The sequence below is a fragment of the Trachypithecus francoisi genome, unplaced genomic scaffold (genome assembly GCF_009764315.1).
Source record: "Trachypithecus francoisi isolate TF-2019V2 unplaced genomic scaffold, Tfra_2.0 Lachesis_group8, whole genome shotgun sequence".
In the NCBI taxonomy this organism is placed as follows: domain Eukaryota; kingdom Metazoa; phylum Chordata; class Mammalia; order Primates; family Cercopithecidae; genus Trachypithecus; species Trachypithecus francoisi.
Genome location: NW_022681473.1, coordinates 18,325,734 through 18,349,022, shown reverse-complemented (window position 1 = coordinate 18,349,022; position 23,289 = coordinate 18,325,734). Strand labels below are relative to the sequence as shown.

The 23,289-nt window shown below is 44.6% G+C and overlaps 1 protein-coding gene across 8 annotated transcripts in view; it reads right to left on the bottom strand.

The window, feature by feature from the left end:
* The window catches only part of AMBRA1 (autophagy and beclin 1 regulator 1), a 204,240-nt gene extending 183,419 nt beyond the window's left edge, over nucleotides 1-20,821 (bottom strand). For 3 of the 8 annotated variants that reach the window (XM_033204166.1, XM_033204169.1, XM_033204167.1), the window contains exon 1: nucleotides 20,517-20,820. The gene's annotated coding sequence lies outside the window, so the exon portion shown is untranslated. Of the gene's footprint in view, nucleotides 1-20,516 lie in introns of all 8 variants that reach the window. The other 5 variants (XM_033204164.1, XM_033204168.1, XM_033204170.1 and 2 more) reach the window with 4 other exon arrangements.
* Between the last annotated feature and the right edge of the window lie 2,468 nt (nucleotides 20,822-23,289).

Genomic DNA, 23,289 nt, shown 5'->3' with positions numbered 1-23,289 from the left:
TCAGGAGGCTGAGGTAGGAAGATCACTTAAGCCTGGGAGGTCAAGGCTGCAGTAAGCTATGGTCTGCACCATTGCACTCTAGCCTGGGTGACAGAATGAGACCCTGTTTCAGTCAATTTATTTTATTATTTTTTTATTTTTATTTTTTATTTTTGAGACAGACTGTCCCTCTGTCGCCCAGGCTGGAGTGCAGTGACTTGATCTTGGCTCAATGCAACCTCCACCTCCCGGATTCAAGTGATTCTCCTGCCTCAGCCTCCCGAGTAGCTGAGACTATAAGCGTGCCACCACGCCGGGCTAATTTTTGTGTTTTTAGTAGAGACAGGGTTTCACCATGTTGGTCAGGCTGGTCTTGAACTCCTGACCTCATGATCCTCCCGCCTCAGCCTCCCAAAGTGCTGGGATTATAGGCGTGAGCCACCACTGTGCCCTACCCAATCAATCAATATCTTAAAAAGTTAGATTCACAGCCGGGCGTGGTGGCTCACGCCTATAATCCCAGGACTTCGGGAGGCTGATGCAGGCGGATCACAAGGGCAAGAGATCGAGACCATCCTGGACAACATGATGGAATGCTGTCTCTACTGAAAATATAAAAATTTGCTGGGCGTGGTGGTGCCAGCCTGTAATCCCAGCTACTTGGGAGGCTGAGGCAGGATAATCGCTTAAACCTGGGAGGCAGAGGTTGCAGTGAGCCGAGATTGCACAACTGCATCCAGCCTGGTGACAGAGCAAAACTCCATCTCAAAAAAAAAAAGTTAGATTCACTTGTCCATTGTTATAAGACTCACTAAGGGCATCTCTGAGACATAAACCCAGGGCTCTTAACTCACTGTATAGGGCTGCTTTGCACTGCTGCTGCTTTAAATCCAGTAACAATGAATTTAATGAAGTCCAAGTTTTCTCACTTAATCAATCATAGATACATCCATGAGTAAATAATCATACAAGTTTAAAGACTAACTTCATCAAAAACAAGCACACTAAGCACCCACCATGAGGTGCATACAGTAGGCAAAGAACTGCCTATCTTTGATATGGCAGACGCTCTTAGGCATTGGAGGGAAATGTCAATACACACTGAAAAATTGTCAGCATTATTATCATCATCTTGACAATTAGCTAGTATTTTGGGGTGTTTACTCTGAACCAGGCACTTCACATGTTATTTCTGATCCTTACAACAACTCTTGAAAGGTAGGTATTATCGTCCCCCCACTGTACATTTGTGGCCGCCAGATTTAAAAAGAAGTACTCTGAGCCGGGCATAGTGGCTCACGCCTGTAATCCTAGCACTTTGGGAGGCTGAGGTGGATCACCTGAGGTCAGGAGTTCAAGACTAGCCTGGCGAACATGGTGAAACTCCATCTCTACTAAAAATAAAAAAAAATTAGCCAGGTGTGGTGGTGAACTCTGTAATCCCAGGTACTTGGGAGGCTGAGGCAGGAGAATCACTTGAACCCGGGAGGTGGAGGGTGCACTGAGCTGAGATCACGCCATTGCACTCCACCCTGGGTAACAAGAACAAAACTCTGTCAAAAAAAAAAAACAGAAGAAGAAGAAGAAGTATTCTGGCCAGGCACAGAGGCTCATGCCTGTAATTCAAGCACTTTGGGAGGCCAGGGCAGGCAGATCACTTGCAGTCAGGAGTTCAAGACAGCCTGGCCAACATGGTGAAACTCAGTCTCTACTTAAAATACAAAAATTAGCCGGGTGTGGTGGCACGTGCCTGGTAATCCCAGCTACTCAGGAGGCTGAGGCAGAGAATCGCTGGAACCCGGGAGGCAGAGGTTGCAGTGAGCCGAGATTGAGCCACTGCACTCCAGCCTGGGTGACAGAGTGAGACTCTGTCTCAAAAAAAAAAAAAGACCTCAGAGTCCATGCACTTTTCCTGCTGCTCCCTAAGGGCAGAATAACTATACTGCACATGTGGCTGTAGTATCAAGTCACTTCAAACTTTGACATAATTTCCTGACTGGAAGTTATGTAATTTAGCCATCTTTTCAATCTTTAGATTGGTTTAGCTAATTTTCTTTTATGATTCCTCAAATGAGTGGTCTTTCAGGGTTTCTCTTTTTAAGGAAGCAGAATCCTTTTTCCAAATGAAATCTTATGTGAAAACACTAAAATGTAAAGCAGGTCAAAGTTGAGCTGCTCTGGTTTAAGCAAGGTGGGAGAACTAAAGCTCTTCCTTACTCTCATCGCCAACTCTTGGGCACCTCCAAGGAATACTTTGAAAAATACTGGTTTAAAACTGAAGACTCTGCTTTCTCCATCTCAGCTCTACCATTTGGCAGCTGTATAACCTTTGACAAAAAACAGTGTTTCACTTTCTCTCATCCTTTACAGGTTTGTTACAAATATTACATATTAGAATAAATGTAAAACTCCCTATACATGGTTCACATCCAAAAGTTAGTTTCCTTCTTCTTTATCTACAGTGTTAATAGTTGTTGCCAATTCAAGAAAGCTCAATAACTATATTTGAAGATATTCTTGGCAGCAGAGAAGTGAACAAGTAAATGCTCCCGTAATTCAACTAAAATAAATGAACCTAATAAATCCTTCATTAAAAGTACCAGTGGTATTAGTAACTCCCTCTTAGTCCTTTTGGGCTGCTTTAACAAAATACCAAAAACCACCCAGGCACGGTGGCTCACACCTGTAATCTCAGCACTTTGGGAGGCTGAGGCGGGTGGATCACCTGAGGTCAGGAGTTCAAGACCAGCCTGACCAACATGGTGAAATCCCATCTCTACTAAAAATACAAAATTATCCCAGCATGGTGGCGCATGCCTGTAATCCCAGCTACTCAGCGGTCTGAGGCAGGAGAACAGCTTGAACCCGGGAGGTGGAGGTTGCAGCGAGCTGAGAGAGTACCATCACATTCTAGCCAGGGCAACAAGAACAAAACTCCGTCTTAAAACAAACAAACAAACAAAACTGGGTAGCATTATAAACAACAGAAATTTGTTTTTGTTTTTGTTTTTTTTGAGACAGAGTCTCGCTCTGTTACCCAGGCTGGAGTACAGTGGTATGATCTCGGCTCACTGCAACCTCCGCCTCTGCCTCCCGGGTTCAAGCAATTCTTCTGCCTCAGCCTCGCAAGTAGCTGGGACTACAAGTGTGCGACATCACGCCCAGCTAATTTTTTGTATTTTTAGTAGAAATGGGGTTTTGTCATATTGGCCAGGCTGGTCTCAAACTCCAGACCTCGTGATCTGCCTGCCACGGCGTCCCAAGGTGCTGGGATTACAGGAATGAGCCACCGCGCCCAGCCAGAAATTTTTTTTCAAAGTTCTGGAACTGAAAGTCCACTGCTGTCTGGTAAGGGCCCAGGTCCCAGTTCACAGACAGCGCCTTATTGCTGTGTTCTCACATGCTAGAAAAAGCAAGGGGGTTTCTCTCGTCTCTTTTATAAGGGGTCTGTCCTCATGACCCAATCATCTCCCAAAAACCCCCCCTTCTAATACTATCACTCTGTAGGTGAGGATTTCAATATATAAATTCCAAGTAGACATAAACATTTAGACCATAGCACCCTCCCAGCTTAGCCTCCCAGTCAGCCACTGACTCATGGACCCAAAACCACAATTTTGATAATAGAGAAAAAAGAGATCCCTTATAACACCCCTTAACATAGACATGATGTTTGAGATGGATAAGTTATTGTGGTACTGAGTATCTTAACTGTGGCATTTCCTGAGCTGAGCGTTTCAACTGGCAACTTAATTCTAAGATGTAATGAGTGCTTTAATGTTCATATTCTACAACAGAATCTAATGTTCACTTGCCCATCTTCCAGGCTTCTATTTTTCCAGGCACCGCAAGCCAAAAAATACATCTATGTCATGTGCATCCTCGCCTAAGCAATTTTATTTTATTTTTTTTATTTTTTATTTTTTTTTTGAGATGGAGTCTCGCTCTGTCGCCCAGGCTGGAGTGCAGTGGCCGGATCTCAGCTCACTGCAAGCTCCACCTCCGGGGTTTATGCCATTCTCCTGCCTCAGCCTCCCGAGTAGCTGGGACTACAGGCGCCCACCACCTCGCCCGGCTAGTTTTTTGTATTTTTAGTAGAGACAGGGTTTCACCGTGTTAGCCAGGATGGTCTCGACCTCCTGACCTCGTGATCCGCCCGTCTCGGCCTCCCAAAGTGCTGGGATTACAGGCTTGAGCCACAGCGCCCGGCCAACAATTTTAAACTGGCTCTTGCCTAAACCAGTCATTAAGAATCCACTGCCATGATCTATTATTAATAACATGTTCCCATTTATTCATGTATAACCAGAGACCAAAGCTATTTTTATAGGAAAGAGATTGTCGGTCCCAATCTAAGCCCAGCCAACTCTCAAATCTCACACTCTATGGAAGCTGCACATGTTGGCTTTGATCACCATGATTCAGGAAGAATCATAACAGTAGATCACATAGCTAAGAAAAGAGTCATTTAAGATAAGGAAGACATACCTGAGTATTCAATATGGATGTGGAATCCAAAAAGATTTAGAATACTAATCTAGTATTTTACCAGGAACCTCGAGCAATTCACCTGCTTTCTATTATTGCTTTGTGAGAAAAGTGAAAATATAGTCATGAAAATGCCAGAGACATTGGTGTTGCTGTTGTTTTGTACACAGGGATCTCCATGTGTTGCTGAGGCAGGTCTCGAACTCCTGGGCTCAAGAGATCCTCCCGCCTCAGACTCCCAAGGTCCTGGGATTACAGGCATGACTCACTGTTCCCGATTAACCATCAAGCAATTATGTCCCAGGGTTACCAGGGACCTCAGCAAGTCATCACTGTCTCATTTCTAAACAAGCTCATTTCTAAACAAGCTCACACCTAAATGATCCCAGAAAGATAGTCTTTGGAGAAGATACTTCACAATATCCCTTGGTAACAACATTTCAGTATCTTGTAGTCAGGAAGTTCTTTCTAATGTGTAATCTACATCCTTTATGTTGCAATTAAAACACATTCCCTCTTGTCCTGTCCTCTATGGAAAGAGAACATCTGCTTAACACCACCTGAACAATATCCCTCCAAGAGATTATAAAATATAGGAAGCCCGTTTCAAATAGCTTCATGTAAATGCAACATGGCTTTATATGGGTCACCTTAGACAAAGAACATGATTAAGAGTCTTAAATTCCTAATTCCACCACTGACTTGCTCTGAAGATGATAGGAAGTTAAAACCATGCAGATGCTGTGCTTCAATTATCCCATCAGTAAAATGCAAATAATAAAACCAGAATGTTAGAACTCAGTTCTTCATACAGGAAAGAGATTCTGAGTCCCAATCTAAGCCCAGTCAAACTCAGAAATCACATACTCTGGAGAAGCTGCAGATGTTGGCTTTGATCTCTAACATGTCAGAAGATCATTAACATTAATATATCAATAATATATTACCATAGGACCTGCAATTCCATTCCCAGGTATATTCCTAAACTAACTGAAAATAAGCCCACACACATGCATGTTCAAAGCAACACTATTCACAATAGCAGAAGGCAGAAACAGCCCAAATGTTCTTCAAAGGATGAATGGATAAACAAATGTGATATATACACACAATGGAATATTATTCAGTCATGAAAAGGTAGGAAGTACTGACAAATACTCCAATGGAGATAAATAAACCTCCAAACATTACGCTAAGTCAAAGAAGTCAGACACAAAAGATCACATATTGTAGTATGCCATTTATATGAAATATCCAGAATAGATCAATCCACAGAGACAGAAAGCAGATTGGTGGTTATCGGGCTAGAGGAAGGGTGGAATGAGGATAAACTGCTTAACTGGTAAGGGGTTTTACTTTGGAGAGATGGTAATGTTTGAAACTAAACAGGCTGCAGAACATTGTAAATGTACTTAAATGCCACAGAATTGTTCATTTTAAGATGGCTAATTTTATGTGAAGTGAATTTCAGTTCAGTAAGTCCTTATTCTAAAAAAAAAAAAAAAAAAAAATGCAGCCAGGCAGGGTGGCTCATGCCTATAATCCCAGCACTTTGGGAGGCTGAGGCGGGCAGATCACCTGAGGTTGGGACTTCGAGACCAGCCTGACCAATATGGAGAAACCCTGTCCTACTATAAGTACAAAATTAGCTGAGCATCGTGGTGCATGCCTATAATCCCAGCTACTCAGGAAGCGGAGGCAGGAGAATCACTTGAACCCGGGAGGAGGAGGTTGCGGTGAGCCGAGATCGTGCCATTGCACTCCGGCCTGGGCAACAAGAGTGAAACTCCGGCTCAAAAACAAAAGCAAAACAAAACAAAACAAAAAATGCTAGAGGCTGAGTGTGGTGGTCTGTACCTGTAATCCAACTACTTGGGAGGCTGAAGGAGGAGGAAAGCTTGAGTTCAAGGCTACAGTGAACTATGATCACCACTGCCGTCTAGCCTGGAAGAAAGAGTGTCTCAAATAAATAAATAAAAGAATGCTAGAAGAACTAATAAGGACAATGTCCATATAAGCATTTCCCAGGAAAGTTACCATATAAAATTCCAGGTAGGGACGGACATGGCAGCTCATGCCTGTAATCCTAGCACCTTAGGAAGCCAAGGTGGGTGGATCACCTGAGCTCAGGAGTCCGAGACCAGCCGGGCCAACATGACGAAACCCTGTCTCTACTAAAAATACAAAAATTAGCCAGGCGTGGTGGTGTGTGCCTGTAATCCCAGCTAGTTGGGAGGCTGAGGCAAGAAAGTTGCTTGAACCCAGGAAGCAGAGGTTGCAGTAGGCCAAGATCGCAGCACTGCACTCCAGCCTGGGCAACAGAGCAAGACACTGTTTTACAAAAAAAAAAAAAATATATATATATACATATACACACACACACACACACACATATATATGTAGGACTGTAGCCAAAATGTTTATTATTATCATATCTATATGGCTAATTAGACTCTGTGCAAAGTATATATATCACAAACTATTAATAGAAAACAAAAGTACAGAACTTTGGCACAATTTTTTTTTTTTTTTTTTGAGACGGAGTCTTGCTCTGTTGCCCAAGCTGGAGTACAGTGGCTGGATCTCAGCTCACTGCAAGCTCTGCCTCCCGGGTTCACGCCATTCTCCTGCCTCAGCCTCCCGAGTAGCTGGGACTACAGGCGCCCGCCACCTCGCCCAGCTAGTTTTTTGTATTTTTTAGTAGAGACGGGGTTTCACCGTATTAGCCAGGATGGTCTCGATCTCCTGACCTTGTGATCCGCCCGCCTCGGCCTCCCAAAGTGCTGGGATTACAGTGTGTCACAATTATATAATCACTATATGGAAATAAGAGCCAATAAACAAATAAATGAATAAAGAGATTAACCAAGCACCTCAGCTAATTAGCTATAGCAACAATGACCACAGGAAAGCAATAAAATAAAAAATAAAGATAAGGAATGAACTTTAAAAGCCAATAATACCAAAATACTAAGACCTATTCAGTAGGGAGGTGAAAAAAGAAAGGCTAAACATAGCAAAGTTTAAAAGTACATAAAAAGGGCCAGGCGTGGTGGCTCACACCTGTAATCTCAGCACTTTGGGAGGCTGAGGCAGGAGGATCACTTGAGGTCAGGAGTTCGAGACCAGCCTGACCAACATGGAGAAACCCTGTCTCTAATAAAAATACAAAATCAGCGGCACGTGGGGGTGCATGCCTATAATCCCAGCTACTCGGGAGGCTGAGGCGGGAGAACCGCTTGAAACCGGGAGGCAGAGGTTGCAGTGAGCTGAGATCACGCCACTGCACTCCAGCCTGGGCAACAAGAGCAAAACTCCATCTCAATAAATAAATAAATAAAGTAAGTAAGTAACATAAAAAATAGATAAACCCTTAAGGCCAACATAAAAAGGCCATGAGAACCATTACTCTCACCATTTTGCAAATATCTTCATGCCCTCACCCTTTTCTCTCTTAATATAACCTTCTGGGGCAAGATACCAAGCTAAGCAGTCAAGAATACAAAAAATGGAAAGGTACAGCTCCTATCTTCATGGATCTTACTGTCTTAGAGTATACTTCTTATGAGGAAACAGACATGTTTTGTTTTGAGATGGAGTCTTGTTCTGGGATCGCCCAGGCCAGTGCAGTGATGGGATCTCAGCTCACCGCAACTTCCACCTCCCCAGTTCAAGTGATTCTACTGCCTCAGCCTCCTGAGGAGCTGGGATTACAGGTGCATACCTCCACGCCTGGCTAACTTTTGTATTTTTAGTAAAGACATGGTTTCACCATGTTGGCCAGGCTGGTCTTGAACTTCTGACCCCAGGTGATCCGCCTGCCTCGACCTCCCGAATTGCTGGGATTACAGGTGTCAATCACCACACCCAGCCTACAAATGTTAATAATCAAAATACACAGACCATCTCCACTTCGTCCCTTCCCATGCCTTAAACCCAATTCAGTTTAGCTTCTGGCCCTACTTTCCTCCAATATTGTTCTTGCCATAATCATCAATCATCTCTGTGTTGCTAAATCCAACAATATACAGTGATTACTCCCTTCCTGAAATATGCTCTTATGTTGGTTTCTCTAATAACAAGCTCTTAGATTTTCTCTTGAATTCCTTGGAGCGTGGTCTTCTCCTCCTACTCTATACTTCTTCTCTAGGAGATCTCATCCATTTCCCTTTGTTGTAAATACCATCTATATACTAATACCATCCTGATTTCTCTCCAGCGCCACTTTTGTGAATCAGCCTAGAGACTACGTACTTGATATCTACACTTGTATGTTTTCACAGGCATCTAACACTTAGCATGACTAAAACTGAGATCTTCATTCCACTCCCCAACTCTAATCCAAATCTACTCCTCCTCCAATGTTTCCATCTCAGAAACACCACCTTCATCTACCCAGATGCTCAGGCCAAAAATCTGGAATTATACTTGACACCTTCCTCTTCCCACACATCCAATCCATTAAGTCTTGCCTGTCCTAATTCTAAAATATCTACTGAATCTTTCTACTTCTATCTCCACTGCCTACAGTATAATCCAAACCATCATTGCCTTTTGCCTGGACCTCTGTAATACTTCCTAACCACACTTCCCCCATTTCTTCTCTTTCCAAATCACTCCCACAATGTACCCACAGTAATGGGGTACAGCTGTTGTTATTGTCGTTTTGGAGACAGAGCCTTGCTCTGTCACCCAGCCTGGAGTGCAGTAGCATGGTTTTAAGCTCACTGCAGCCTCGACCTCCCCAGACCAGGTGATCCTCCCACTTTAGCCTCCCAAGTAGCTGGAAGCACAGGTGTGAGCCACCACACCCAGCTAATTTTTTTGTACTTTTTGTAGAGATGGGATCTCACCACGTTATCCATGCTGGCCTCAAACTCCTGAGCTCAAGCAATCCCCCCGCCTCAGCCTCCCAAAGTTCTGGGATTACAGGCATAAGACACCGTGCCCAGCCCCAGAGTAACGTTTTAAAATAATATATAAGGTCATGACACTCATGCTTAAAACCTTCAAAATCTTCTAATTACACTCAGGATAAAAATCCAAAAGCCAGCCAGGTATGGTAGCTCACGCCTGTAATCCCAGGACTTTGGGAGGCCAAAGCGGGTGTATCACCTGAGGTCAGAAGTTCAAGACCAGCCAGGCCAACATGGTGAAACCCTGTCTCTACTAAAAATGAAAAAATTTGACCAGGTGTGGTGGCTCTCCTGATCAAGAGGTCAGGAGATCGAGACCATCCTGGCCAACATGTGAAACCCCGTTACTACTAAAAATACAAAAAATTAGCTGGGTGTAGTGGCAGGCGTCTATAGTCTCAGCTGCTTGGGAGGCTGAGGCAGGAGAATGGCATGAGCCCAGGAGGCAGAGCTTGCAGTAAGCTAAGATCGCGCCACTGCACTCCTGCCTGGGCGACAGTGAGAGACTCTGTCTCAATAATCAATTAATTAATTAATCAATTTTTAAAATTACCCATGTGTGGTGGCACGTGACTGTAGTGCCAGCTACTCAGGAGGCTGACTCAGGAGAATCACTTGAACCCAGGAGGCGGAAACTGCACTGAGCCGAGACCACATTACCGCACTCCAGCCTGGGCAACAGGGCAAGACTCCATTTCAAAAAAAAAAATTCCAAAAGCCTTGCTGCCTGTAATTTCACCACTATGGGAGGCCAAGGTGGGAAAGGATCTCTTCAGTCCAGGAGTTTGAGATCAGCCTAGGTAACATAGTGAGGCTTTGTCTCTACAAATAGTAATCAAAAATTACCTAGGCATGGTGGTGGGTGCCTCTAGTCCAAGCTACTTGGGAAGCTGAGGTGGGAGGATCCTTGAGCCTAGAAGGTCAAGACTACAGTGAGTTGTGATCACACCGCTGCAAGCTAGCCTGGGGAACAGAGACCCTGTCTCAAAAAAAAAAAAAACAACAACAAACCGAAAGCCTTGACACAGTCGTGCCTAAGTCTCTATCCTCATTCTGTGCCTCTTTCCTCCATCCCCTACTGTTCACTGTATTCCAACCATATCAATCTTCTTCCAGTTTCTCAAATGTGTCAAATTCCTTCCTATCTTGGGAACTTCATACATGCTATTCCCTTCCCTTTCTATCCTTCTAGTCTCTGCTTAAATATCACTTCTTCAGAAAAATACTTCTCAAACCTCCAGTTTAATTCAGGTTCCCCTACTATAATCTCTTTTTATTTTTCTGGCATAGGTTTGCCACACATTGCAATTATATGTTTATTGGTATAATTATTTGTTTACTGTCTCTCTTTCCTCTGGACTGTAATCTCCATAAAGGCATGGACATCTATTTTTCCACTCTAGTCTTAGTATATTGACCTAGTGGCTTAAAGTGTTTAGTAGTTGAGAATCAGTATAACTTAGAGGTTAAGGGCAGGGGAATGTGGAGCCAGGTTGTTTGGACTCGAATCCTGGTTCTGCCATTTGCTAGCTATATACCTTGGGCAAACTGCTTAACTTCACTGTGCCACAACTGCTACATCAATAAAATGAGAAGAATAAGAGTACTTATGTCATAAGGTTGTTAGTGAGAATGAAAAGAATCAACGCAAAGTGCTTATACAGTACCTGGCACAAAGCATTCATAAGGACTGGTTCTGATCAGAACCAATATTTGATAGACAAACAAAAGTCTGAAAAAGTAAGAATTGAGACACAGAATCACAATCAAGAAACAGTTCTAAAAGGCTTCACAGGGATATGTCATAACTCAAAAAAAAAAAAAAATCCATAGTACATAATACACAGCATTATGGTATCCTCACCGCCTACTGAAAGAGTACACATGCAACAAACATTTATCAAATGAATGACTGAAAAATGCACACTCTGCTATAATCATTAGATAGAATTTTTTAAAAAAATTTTTGAGACAGGGTCTTGCCATGATGATGCCCAGGACGGAGTACAGTGGTGTGATCTTGGTTCACTGCAGCCTTGATCTAACAGGCTCAGGCAATCCTCCTGCCTCAGCCTCCCAAGTAGCTGGGACTACAGGCATGCACCACCATTTACAGCTAATTTTAAAAAATTGTTGCCAGGCGCAATGGCTCACATCTGTAATCCCACCACTTTGGGAGGCCAAGGTGGGTGGGTCACCTGAGGTCAGGAGTTCAAGACCAGGATGGCCAACATGGTGAAACCCCGTCTCTACTAAAAATACAAAATTATCTGGACATGGGCCCAGGCGCGGTGGCTCACGCCTATAATTCCAGCACTATGAGAGGCCGAGGTGAGTGGATCATCTGAGGTCGGGAGTTCGAGACCAGCCTGACCAACATGGAGAAACCCTGTCTCTACTAAAAATACAAAATTAGCTGGACGTGGTGGTGCATGCCTGTAATCCCAGCTACTGGGGAGGCTGAGGCAGGAGAATCGCTTGAACCCGGGAGGTGGAGGTTGCAGTGAGCTGAGATTGCGCCATTGCACTCCAGCCTGGGCAACAAGAGCGAAACTCCATCTCAAAAAGAAAAAAAAGTTATCTGGATGAGGTGATGGGCGCTTGTAAACCCAGCTACTCAGGAGGCTGAGGCAGGAGAATCACTTGAACCTGGGAGGTAGAGGTTGCAGTGAACTGAGATCACACCACTCACTGCACTCCAGTCTGGGCAACAGAGTGAGACTCTGTCTTTTTTTTTTAAAAAAAAAAAAAAGGCCGGGCGCGAAGGCTCGTACCTGTAGTCCCAGCACTTAGCACTTTGGGAGGCCAAGGCGGGCGGATCACAAGGTCAGCAGATCGAGACCATCCTGGCTAACACGGTGAAAGCCTGTTTCTACTAAAAATACAAAAATTAGCCAAGCGTGATGGCATGCGCCTGTAGTCCCAGCTACTCGGGAGGCTGAGGCAGGAGACTCGCTTGAACCCAGGAGGTGGAGGTTACAGTGAGCTAAGATCACACCACTGCACTCCAGCCTGGGCGACAGATCAAGACTTCATCTCAAAAAAAAAAAAAAAAAAAAAAAAAAATCCCAGCCTCCCAAACTGCTGGGATTACAGGTATAGTCCACCACACCAGGCATAAAGACCTTTATTTTTTTTTTATTTTTATTATTTTTTTTGTTGAGACGGAGTCTCGCTCTGTTGCCCAGGCTGGAGTGCAGTGGCCGGATCTCAGCTCACTGCAAGCTCCGCCTCCCGGGTTGACGCCATTCTCTCGCCTCAGCCTCCCGAGTAGCTGGGACTACAGGCGCCCGCCGTCTCGCCCAGCTAATTTTTTGTATTTTTTTAGTAGAGACGGGGTTTCACCGTGTTAGCCAGGATGGTCTCGATCTCCTGACCTCGTGATTCGCCCGTCTCGGCCTCCCAAAGTGCTGGGATTACAGGCTTGAGCCACCGCGCCCGGCCTCCAAGTCCTTTATAATTAGAAAATAACAATAATTTTTTTTTTTTGAGATGAAGTTTCGCTCTTGTTGCCCAGGCTTGAGTGTGATGGCGCGATCTCGGCACACCGCAACCTCTACCTCCCTGGTTCAAGTGATTCTCATGCCCCAGCCTCCCAAGTAGCTGGGATTACAGGTATGCACCACCACACCCAGCTAATTTGTATTTTTAGTAGAGACGGGGTTTCTCCACGTTGGTCAGGCTGGTCTTGAACTCCCAACCTCGGATGATCCACTCGCCTCGGCCTCCCAAAGTGCTGGGATTATAGGCATGAGCCACCGTGCCCGGCCGAAAATAATAATGATTTTTAAAGCTGGACGCAGTGGCTCACACCTGTAATTCCAGTACTTACGGAAGTTGAGGTGGGCAGATCACTTGAGGCCAGAGTTCAAGACAAGCCTGGCCAACATGGCAAAACCCTGTCTCTACTAAAAGAAATACAAAAATTAGTCAGGTGTGGTGGCACACACCTGTAATCCCAGCTACTCAGGAGGCTGAGGCACAAGGATCACTTGAACCCAGGAGGCAGAGTTTGCAGTGAGCCAAGATTGTGCCACTGCACCAGAGCAAGATTGTCTCAAAAAATAAAATAAAATAATTTTTGAATTAAAAATAAAGATTCATCTTTTTACTTTGTTTTCCTAGCTAGGATTTGAATCTATATCCTTTTACTTTAACTTGAAGGGTACTGAGGGGAAAGAGGGACAAATATGCTGTTTTAACTTCCTATTCCCTATTAAAGTTTCACCAAAGCATCTAAACTTCAATCTAAGAATCACTATCATGTGTTCTTTTGGAAAACTTTATTTTGTTATAATAATAACATTGTTACTAACAACTGGCATATACAGCACCTAGCACTGTTCTAAATGCTTTATACATATTAACTAATTTAGTTCTTACAACAACTGTAACAACATTTTACAGATGAGGAGAGGCACAGAGAGACTAAGTAACTTCCCCAAGTTGTACAGCTAGTAAGTAGGGGTGCTGAAATTTGAACCAGGCTGCTTGACTCCAGGAGTCAGTGCAACTATGCTGCTATTCAAAAGTCTGGGAAGAGAAATTTTTCTGTCCTGTTTTCAGTGGTCACCTAGAATAAAATATTCCAATTTTCTCTGCAAGTCAAATGTGCTTGTTAATCCTCTCCAACTCAGCAAAATTTCAGATGCTTCATTATACTATAGGTATATATGCCTATGATCTATTCTGGAGAGCAGAAATAAGTGATGAAATCATGAAATGTGAAATTTGTTTCAGCTCATTTTACAGAAACACAACTCCAGGCCAGGCACAGTGGCTCACGCCTGTAATCCCAACATGTTGCGAGGCCGAGGCGGGCAGATCACCTGAAGGCATGAGTTCGAGACCAGCCTGGCTAACATGGTGAAACCCCATCTCGACTTAAAATACAAAAATTAGCCGGACATGGTGGAACACACCTGTAGTCCCAGCTACTCGGGAGGCTAAGGCAAGAGAAAAAAAGAAATAAACACAGTACCAAAACAACACACAATGAAGAAAAAAAAAATTTGGGTAGAGAAGTGAAGATTATTAACCCTAAGAACAGAGGAAGAGACAAAATAAGTTAGAAAAGAAAAGGAAGGAGGCTGGGTGCTGTGGCTCATGCATGTAATCACAGCACTTTGAGAGGCCAAGTTGGGTGGATCACTTGAGGTCAGGGGTTCAAGACCAGCCTGGCCAACATGGTGAAACCAGGTCTCTACTAAAAATGCAAAATTAGCTGGGCGTGGTGGCACGTGTCTGTAATCCCAGCTACTCGGGAAGCTGAAGAGGGAGAATCACTTGAACCTGGGAGGCTAAGGTTGCAACGAGCCAAGATAGCGTTGCTGCACTCCAGGAGGCTGGGTGACAGAGCGAGACTCCATCTCAAAAAAAAAAGAGAAAGTAGCAAGTTGCCCAAGAACTTAAATAACATCTGTTCATTGTTGTTGTAAAACAGCATAGAAGATAACACTTGAAGAGTACTTTATCCTTTTAAAGCATTTTCACATACTTTTTCTCAACGTAATCAACGTAAGTATTATGATGGGCCAGGCACGGTGGCTCACACCTGTATTCCTAGCACTTAGGGAGGCCAAGGCAGGTGGATCACCTGAGGTCAGGAGTTTGAAACCAGCCTGACTAATGTGGTGAAAAGCCATCTCTACTAAAGAAAAATACAAAAATTAGCCAGGCAAATGCCTGTAGTCCCAGCTACTAGGGAGGCTGAGGCAGGAGAATTGCTTGAACCCAGGAGACGGAGGATGCAGTGAGCTGAGATTGCACCATTGCACACCAGACTGGGCAACAAGAGTGAAAATCCATCTCAAAAAAAAAAAAAAGTATTATGATGGATGTTTTACTTTTCCATTCTTTAAATATAGACTCAGAAAAGCATTCAAAGCCTTTGATTTCAATCTCAGCTCTACTATACCTACTGTGTGATCTTGGTTAAATTATTTACTATCACTGAGCTTCAGCAAAAAAAATGGAAAAAACAGTATCTCTATAAGGAAATTAACATCTACTATAAAGGACTCTTACAAGTATTAAATGAAATAACACATGTAAAGAACATGACACAGTAAATGCTCAATAAAGGACACTAACTTTCCCTACAGCCTCCTTAAATAATTTATACAAGACTTCTCAGGTAGTAAACCTAGGGCTTAAACCCAGATCTCCTAATTACTTAATCTATTTTCTCCTTACATTACATTGGCAGGCTGCCACATAGTACTGGACACATAAATACATTCTGACAATAACTAATCACAAAATTTTTATCCATCAGTAACTAATTTTAGCTGTGCAAAAAAAAAAAAATTGATCATATTAACCTGGGGGAGCTAGAAAAGATAAAATATAAATGACCCCAAACCACAGGACAGGCTGTACCAGAACACTTCTGTACAAACAGAAATTAAGACACTGAAAGCTCTCTCTGAGTTTATGAGGAACAATTGGAGAATGAAACAAGAATGACTGTGATTAAAGGAACTTAAGTTTTTTGGGGATAAACCAAACCACTGGGCAAAAAAATGTGGATTCCACTCCAAAATAACTCTATCAAGGCTGAGGCATATCTTGGAAAAAGACACCTTACTGTGCTAACAACGAAACATTTTCTCTTACTCCTTTAAGAGTGAGTAAATTGGAAGAGTGAGAGAAACTGTCAACTTAAACAGACAACATTCACCAATATGCTTGAGAACCATAATGTTTGGATTCGATATTAACAAGCACCCTAAAGTTACATGATCAAAACAAAAGTTTTATAAGTTTCCTAATACATATTGAAAATATTGTGAAAATTATACAGTATAAAAATGTATGGCCAGGCATGGTGGCTCACGCCTCTAATCCGAGCAATTTCGGAGGCCAAGGTGGGCGGATCACAAGGTCAGGAGATCGAGACCATCCTGGCCAACATAGTGAAACCCTGTTTCTACTAAAATACAAAAAATTAGCTGGGCGTGGTGGTGCACACCTGTAGTCCCAGCTACTCAGGAGGCTCAGGCACAGGAATCTCTTGAACCCAGGAGGCGGAGGTTGCAGTGAGCCGAGATTGCGCCACTGCCTCCAGCCTGGTGACAGAGCAAGACTCCACCTCAAAAAAATAAATTAAAAAAAAGTAAGCCAGGTGCATGCACTTGTAGTTCCAGCTACTGGGGAGGGCTACTTGAGCCCAGGAGTTTGAGTCCAGCCTGAGAAACATAGGGAGACCATCTCTCAAAAAAAAAAAAGTAAATTACTACTTTATTAATAAAAATAATTGTTTTTTAATGATATACATAACTAATATTTTTCAAGCGATGTACATAACTCTGTTCCAGGTCAAGTTCTAGAATTTCAAATCTTCAATCATCTCCAAGAACTTTCTTACTAAAAGACAGAATTCATTTACATTCTGAACCTGTTCAGTTTTTAAAGGAATGTCAAAAGAGAACCCAATCTAACATCGACAGAACAATGCAAGATTTAACCAAGTAAGTAAAAAGCTGAGTGAAAACACAAAAAATTAGCTGGGCATGGTGGCATGCGCCTGTAATCCCAGCTACACGGGAAGCTGAAGCAGGAGAATTGCTTGAATCCGAGAAGTGGAGCTTGCAGTGAGTTCCACTGCACTCTAGCCTGGGCGACAGAGCGAGACTCCATCTTAAAAAAAAAAAAAAAAAGAGGCCGGGCGCGGTGGCTCAAGCCTGTAATCCCAGCACTTTGGGAGGCCGAGACGGGCGGATCACGAGGTCAGGAGATCGAGACCATCCTGGCTAACACGGTGAAACCCCGTCTCTACTAAAATATACAAAAAATTAGCCGGGCGAGATGGCGGGCGCCTGTAGTCCCAGCTACTCGGGAGGCTGAGGCGAGAGAATGGCGTAAACCCGGGAGGCGGAGCTTGCAGTGAGCTGAGATCCGGCCACTGCACTCCAGCCTGGGCGACAGAGCGAGACTCCGTCTCAAAAAAAAAAAAAAAAAAAAAAAAAGAAAAAGAAAAAGAAAAAAAACTGAGTGAACTTTTATCACAAAGCATGGGATAAGTTGATTAAGTTGATAAGCTCTATCCCTGTAACCTCCCATCAACACCACCAAATTTCTTGGCCTCAATTCACCTTAAGCCTCTGCAAATTATTTCCTGCAGAAACATAATAAAATATTTCTAAGATTGCTTCAAGACACTCACAGCAATTTCCATTTGTTATTTAGCATTCATTAGGAGCCAATGAGATATTCCTTATAACTCTAAATTCTACACAGAACTTATCAATTCCCAGTGGACAATGTTGCTTTCTTTTCTACATTCTTTTATCTGATACACATTCTCTTCTACCATAAAAACTTTTTCAAAAATGCACATTCTTAGCTTAACTCCCCAGTCTAGATTCTTCGTAAAGATAGTCTGGTGGCTCTTCCTTAATCTCTTTCTGGGAGCACTGAGGTCATGTAACTAGGAAATCGCTCATGATTAAGGGCCCTTCATTTAAATCTTGCTGACCTCACACAAAAAATTAAAGGAACAGTAATCTTTCCAAAGCTTATACAAGAATACTAAAATAGTGGGAGAATGTAGCTTTGTACAGTTTCCACTCAAGGACTAGGAACTGAATCTCTACACCCTTAAAATCACTCCTTGGCCGGGCGCGGTGGCTCATGCCTGTAATCCCAGCACTTTGGGAGGCCAAGGTAGGTGGATCACCAGGTCAGGGGTTCAAGACCAGCCTGGCCAAGATGGTGAAAGCCCATCTCTACTAAAAATACAAAAAATTAGCCAGGTGTGGTGGTGGCGCCTGTAATCCCAGCTACTCGGGACGCTGAGGCAGAGAAATGCTTGAACCTGGGAGGCGGAGGAGGTTGTAGTGAGCCCAGATAGCGCCACTGCACTCCAGCCTGGGGGACAAAGCAAGACTCGTCTCAAAACAAACAAACAAACAAACAAAAAACACCTTCCCACTGATTCTACATACTTTGGAAAGGTATCCAACCCAGAATGACTTCAAGACTAATTTTTTTTTTTTTGAGACGGAGTTTGGCTCTTGTTGCCCAGGCTGGAGTGCAATGACATGATCTCGCTCATGGCAACTTCTGCCTCCCGGGTTCAAGTGATCCTCCTGCCTTACCCTCCCAAGTAGCTGGGATTACAGGCATGCACCACCACGCCCGGCTAATTTTGTATTTTTAGGTTTCTCCACATTGGTCAGGCTGGTCTCGAACTCCCAACCTCAGGTGATCCACCCGCCTTGGCCTCCCAAAATGCTGGAATTACAAGTGTGAGCCACTGCACCCAGCAGGCTGATATTTTTTTTTTTTCCCCAACAAAGAAGTGACACAAATTAGGATCATGACACTGAATCCGATGAAAATGAGAGACTTAGTCCCCAAACTTTCCAAGTTGGAAAGGAAAAGAGAACTACAAAGGAATTTCATTTAAATATCTCAATATTTGGGCCGGGCGCGGTGGCTCAAGCCTGTAATCCCAGCACTTTGGGAGGCCGAGACGGGCGGATCACGAGGTCAGGAGATCGAGACCATCCTGGCTAATACGGTGAAACCCCGTCTCTACTAAAAAAAAAAAATACAAAAAACTAGCCGGGCGAGGTGGCGGGCGCCTGTCCCAGCTACTCCGGAGGCTGAGGCAGGAGAATGGCGTAAAACCCGGGAGGCGGAGCTTGCAGTGAGCTGAGATCTGGCCACTGCACTCCAGCCTGAGCTGCAGAGCGAGACTCCGTCTCAAAAAAAAAAAAAAAAAAAAACTCAATATTTGAATGATTTCTACATACAGCCTTTTTTAGCTTTTGTATGTGCAGTGACCAAACTACTAATCAAATATAACAAAACTGGGCGGGCGCGGTGGCTCATGCCTGTAATTCCAGCACTTTGAGAGGCCGAGGTGGGTGAATCACTTGAGGCCAGGAGTTCAAGACCAGCCTGGCCAACGTGATGAAACCCCGCTTTACTAGAAATACAAAAATTAGCCGAGTGTGGTGGCGCGCGCCTGTAGTTCCAGCTAGTCAGGAGACTGAGGCAGGGGAATCGCTTGAACCCGGGAGGCAGAGGTTGCAGTCAGCCAAGATCGCGCCACTGCACTCCAGTTTGGGCGACAGAGCGAGATTGTCTTAAAAAAAAGAGAGAGAGAGAGACTGACTCCTTGGGTTTCCTTTGGATACTCCCCAGAAAGCAGACCTTCACACAGGACAAGCGTTTGCCTTCAAAGTCTTGACCATCCTCTACTAGACTAACCACAAACACCATAGTTGTTAAGATTTCCAAAGAGGCTTGGGAGGAGGATAAACCAACCAGGAAACAATGTAGACAACAAGGTTATCAGGAAACAAAGTAGGCAACAAGGTTATCAAGAAACAAAAAGAAACTGTCATTGCTACACTAGCTAAAATGATACAGACTTTGAAAAGCTAAACAGCCAAGAAACCACATGGTTCCTTTACTTCTGAAGCCTCTAGTGACAGGATTTATATTCCTAACAATCTATATTCCTAGGAAAAGAGGGACCACAGGCGATCAAACAACAACTCACTGTTTTCATAACTTGACTGGTAACTGGGGGGAAGGGAACTGGTACATGACAAAAAGTGACTTACAGTGCATTTAATGATCTGTTGGGGATATGGGGGGAAGTCACGTCCCAGACATCAGCCTCAGTTTCCCCACCCAAAAAAGGCGAGAACATGACACTTCGCTCAGAGGAGCCAGAAGACCTTGTTCCATACACCTCCACCTACTCAAAGGTCCCTTCAAAGGCTGGACTCAGTAGGGGTCCCCAGTGCAACTGAGGCATGACACCCGGAGACTTCGGGATGGGGGGAAAGGATAAAGGAAGGAAGGAAGGTCAAAGTGCGCAAAGCTCTGTCGGTTCCTGGAAAGCCATTTTCCCCGCACACTGGGGGTGCCCTAGACCCAACATCTCCTCCCAAAAGAACCACACCGGGAAATCCCAGCATCTCTCCCTCCTTCCGGCTTCTCCCTCGGTTCCGGGCTGCCCCTCCGGCCGCGCCCCTCAACGCAGTCCGGTAGCCCCTCCTCTGGCAGTGTCACGGAGACCGGCCCGCCTGCCCACCCGCCGGCGCCAAGGTCTTCTCAACCCCGCGGCGGAAGGATGCCGGGCTGGGCCTCCCAGGCTTCTCCTGGGCCTACCTGCAAGGCAGACGGGAGCTCGGTTTGCAGTCCAGGGGACGAGCTGAGCCACAGGGAAAAAGAAGGAGGAGGCACGGATAAAGCAAAGGGTCCGTTCTACCGACCGGCAGGAGAAGGCGGCTTGAGCGCAGGGCCTCGCGGATAACTCAGTCCTCGACCCGGCGCCGCCGCCGCTCAGGAGACATCAAGCAAGAAGACGGCGCAAAAGATCACCGAATACAAGAACGCCCCAGACATCAAAGGAGGAACGCCCAAGCAATCGTTCAAGGAACCGCAGCCGAGCGCCGAAAAACAGCTCAACTCCTACTCAAGGTCCGGCTCCTGTCCGAGGCATAAATAAACAAACCCAGATCATAAACCACGGGGTAAAAAAGAGCCTGCGCTTCTGCCATTTTCTGTGGGTCGCCGGCAGTTAAGGTTGTTTAGAGAACTGGAGTTTCTCGTGAATGTGTTGAAGATCAAATCATAGCGCAATAACACTTGTTGTCTATAGCCCCGCGACTGTTTTATGGACTCCCAACACTCTTTATCCCAATTGAGCAAATTACTTAACCTCATTTGACCCTTGGTTTCCTAACAGAACAGTGAGGGGAATTAAAAATGGTAGAGAAAGAAAACGAGAGAGAATTCAGGCTGAGGAACAAAATGAACAGTCTACGTAAAAGCGCCAGTGTAGCCCCCACAAAGCATGACCAAGAGAGGCTGGGAAAACCCAGAATTTTGTAGCCTGACCTTAAGGCGGGGTGGGGGAGAAGTACACGGATTGCTTTTCTCTTTTATTTTCTTCCAAAGGCCTAGAGCCACAGGTGTGCTTCTTACATAATAAGCAAAAGTCTCTTTGGGTTCAGAACCTGATAAAGTGTTGACATTTTCATCATCACAACAATGGCTTTTTCCTGTCGTCTCTTAGTTGATAAATGAATATGCTCAGCACAAATATGAATTAATATGTACATCCTAGGTATGATTCAATAAATCACAAAGATCACTGCAAGTATGGTTACCAAGTGTGAGCAATCATAGTCTACCTTACATCCTCCTAGGGAGGTTTACACCCTTCCCCACCACTTAGGAAGGGTGTAAAAAGGAAACAAGATAGTCCCAGTTTGGTCGGGCGCAGCGGCTCACGTCCATAATTCGAGCACTTTAGGAGACGAGGCTGGTGGATTGCTTTGAGCCCAGGAGTTCAAGACCAGCCTGGGCAACATGGTGAGACTCCACCCTCTATAAAAAAAAATACAAAAAGTTAGCCTACAGGCCTCCTGCCTGTAGGCCCAACTGCTCAGGAAGCTAAGATGAAAGGATATCCTGAGCCCGGTAGGTGGAGGCTGCAATGAGCCATGATCCTACCATTGCCTGATCTATGGAACAAGACTCTGCCTAAAAATTTTTTTTAAAGGACGGACGCAGTGACTCACGCCTGTAATCCCAGCACTTTGGGAGGCCGAGGCAGGTGGATCACGAGGTCAGGAGTTTGAGACCAGCCTGGTCAAGATGGTGAAACCCCGTGTCTACTAAAAATACAAAAATTAGCCGGGCGTGGTGGTGGGCGCCTGTAATCCCAGCTATTCAGGAGGCTGAGGCAGCAGAATCGCTTGAACCCGGGAGGCAGATGTTGCAGTCAGCAGAGATCGTGCCACTGCACTCCAGCCTGGGTGACAGAGCAAGACTCCATCTCAAAAAAAAAAAAAAGTTCCAGCCTTTAAAGACTTTAAAATCAAAGAGCACATCCTTACAGTATGATCCTTTTTAAAATAATGTATTGCCACTTTACAAAAATCTCCTCTAAGTCTTTGAAAATACTGGCCAGGCCGGGCGCAGTGGCTCAAGCCTTTAATCCCAGCACTTTGGGAGGCTGAGGTGGGCAGATCATTAGGTCAGGAGATTGAGACCATCCTGGCTAACATCCTGGCTAAACCCCGTCTCTACTAAAAATATAAAAAATTAGCCGGGCGTGGTGGTGGGCGCACGTCGTCCCAGCTACTTGGGAGGCTGAGGAGGCAGAAATGCCTGAACCCGGCAGGCGGAGGCTGCAGTGAGCCGAGATCGCGTCACTGAACTCCAGTCTGGCGACAGAGCGAGACTCCGTCTCAAGTAAAAATAAAAAATAAAAAAAAAAAAGGAAGCTTCCTTCTTGGAGAGGCGTGTAGGGCTTAGCTATAGCCCTCATTCAAATTTGACTCAGATAACTACATTTCTGTTTGTTTGTTTTTGTTTGTTTTTTGAGACTGAGTCTCGCTCCGTCGCCCAGGCTGAAGTGCAGTGGCACGATCTCGGCTCACTGCAAGCTCCGCCCCTCCGGGTTCACGCCATTCTCCTGCCTCAGCCTCCCGAGTAGATGGGACTACGGGCACCCACCACCACGCCCGGCTAATTTTTTTGCATTTTTAATAGAGACTGGTTTCACAGTGTTAGCCAGGATGGTTTAGATCTCCTGACCTCGTGATCCGCCCGCCTCGACCTCCCAAAGTGCTGGGATTACAGGCTCGAGCCATCCTGCCCGGCCAACTACATTGTTTTGAAACCTTGATTGCAGTGAAAAATCCTACAGAAACTAATTTCACTGCTCTAAGACATTTTCCGTTTTTCAAAAGCTGGAGACTTTTGAGTAAAACACCTGAAAGTTCGGCAAAGATTTATCTAAAATCATCTGAAAATGGCGATATTTGCAAAGCTGAGTCTAGACTGCTTTGTGAGACCATGGAAAGCGTGGCTTATTCTATGGGCAGAGTTGCACCTCTACAGATAAATTTCCTTCAGAGAACTGTTCTTT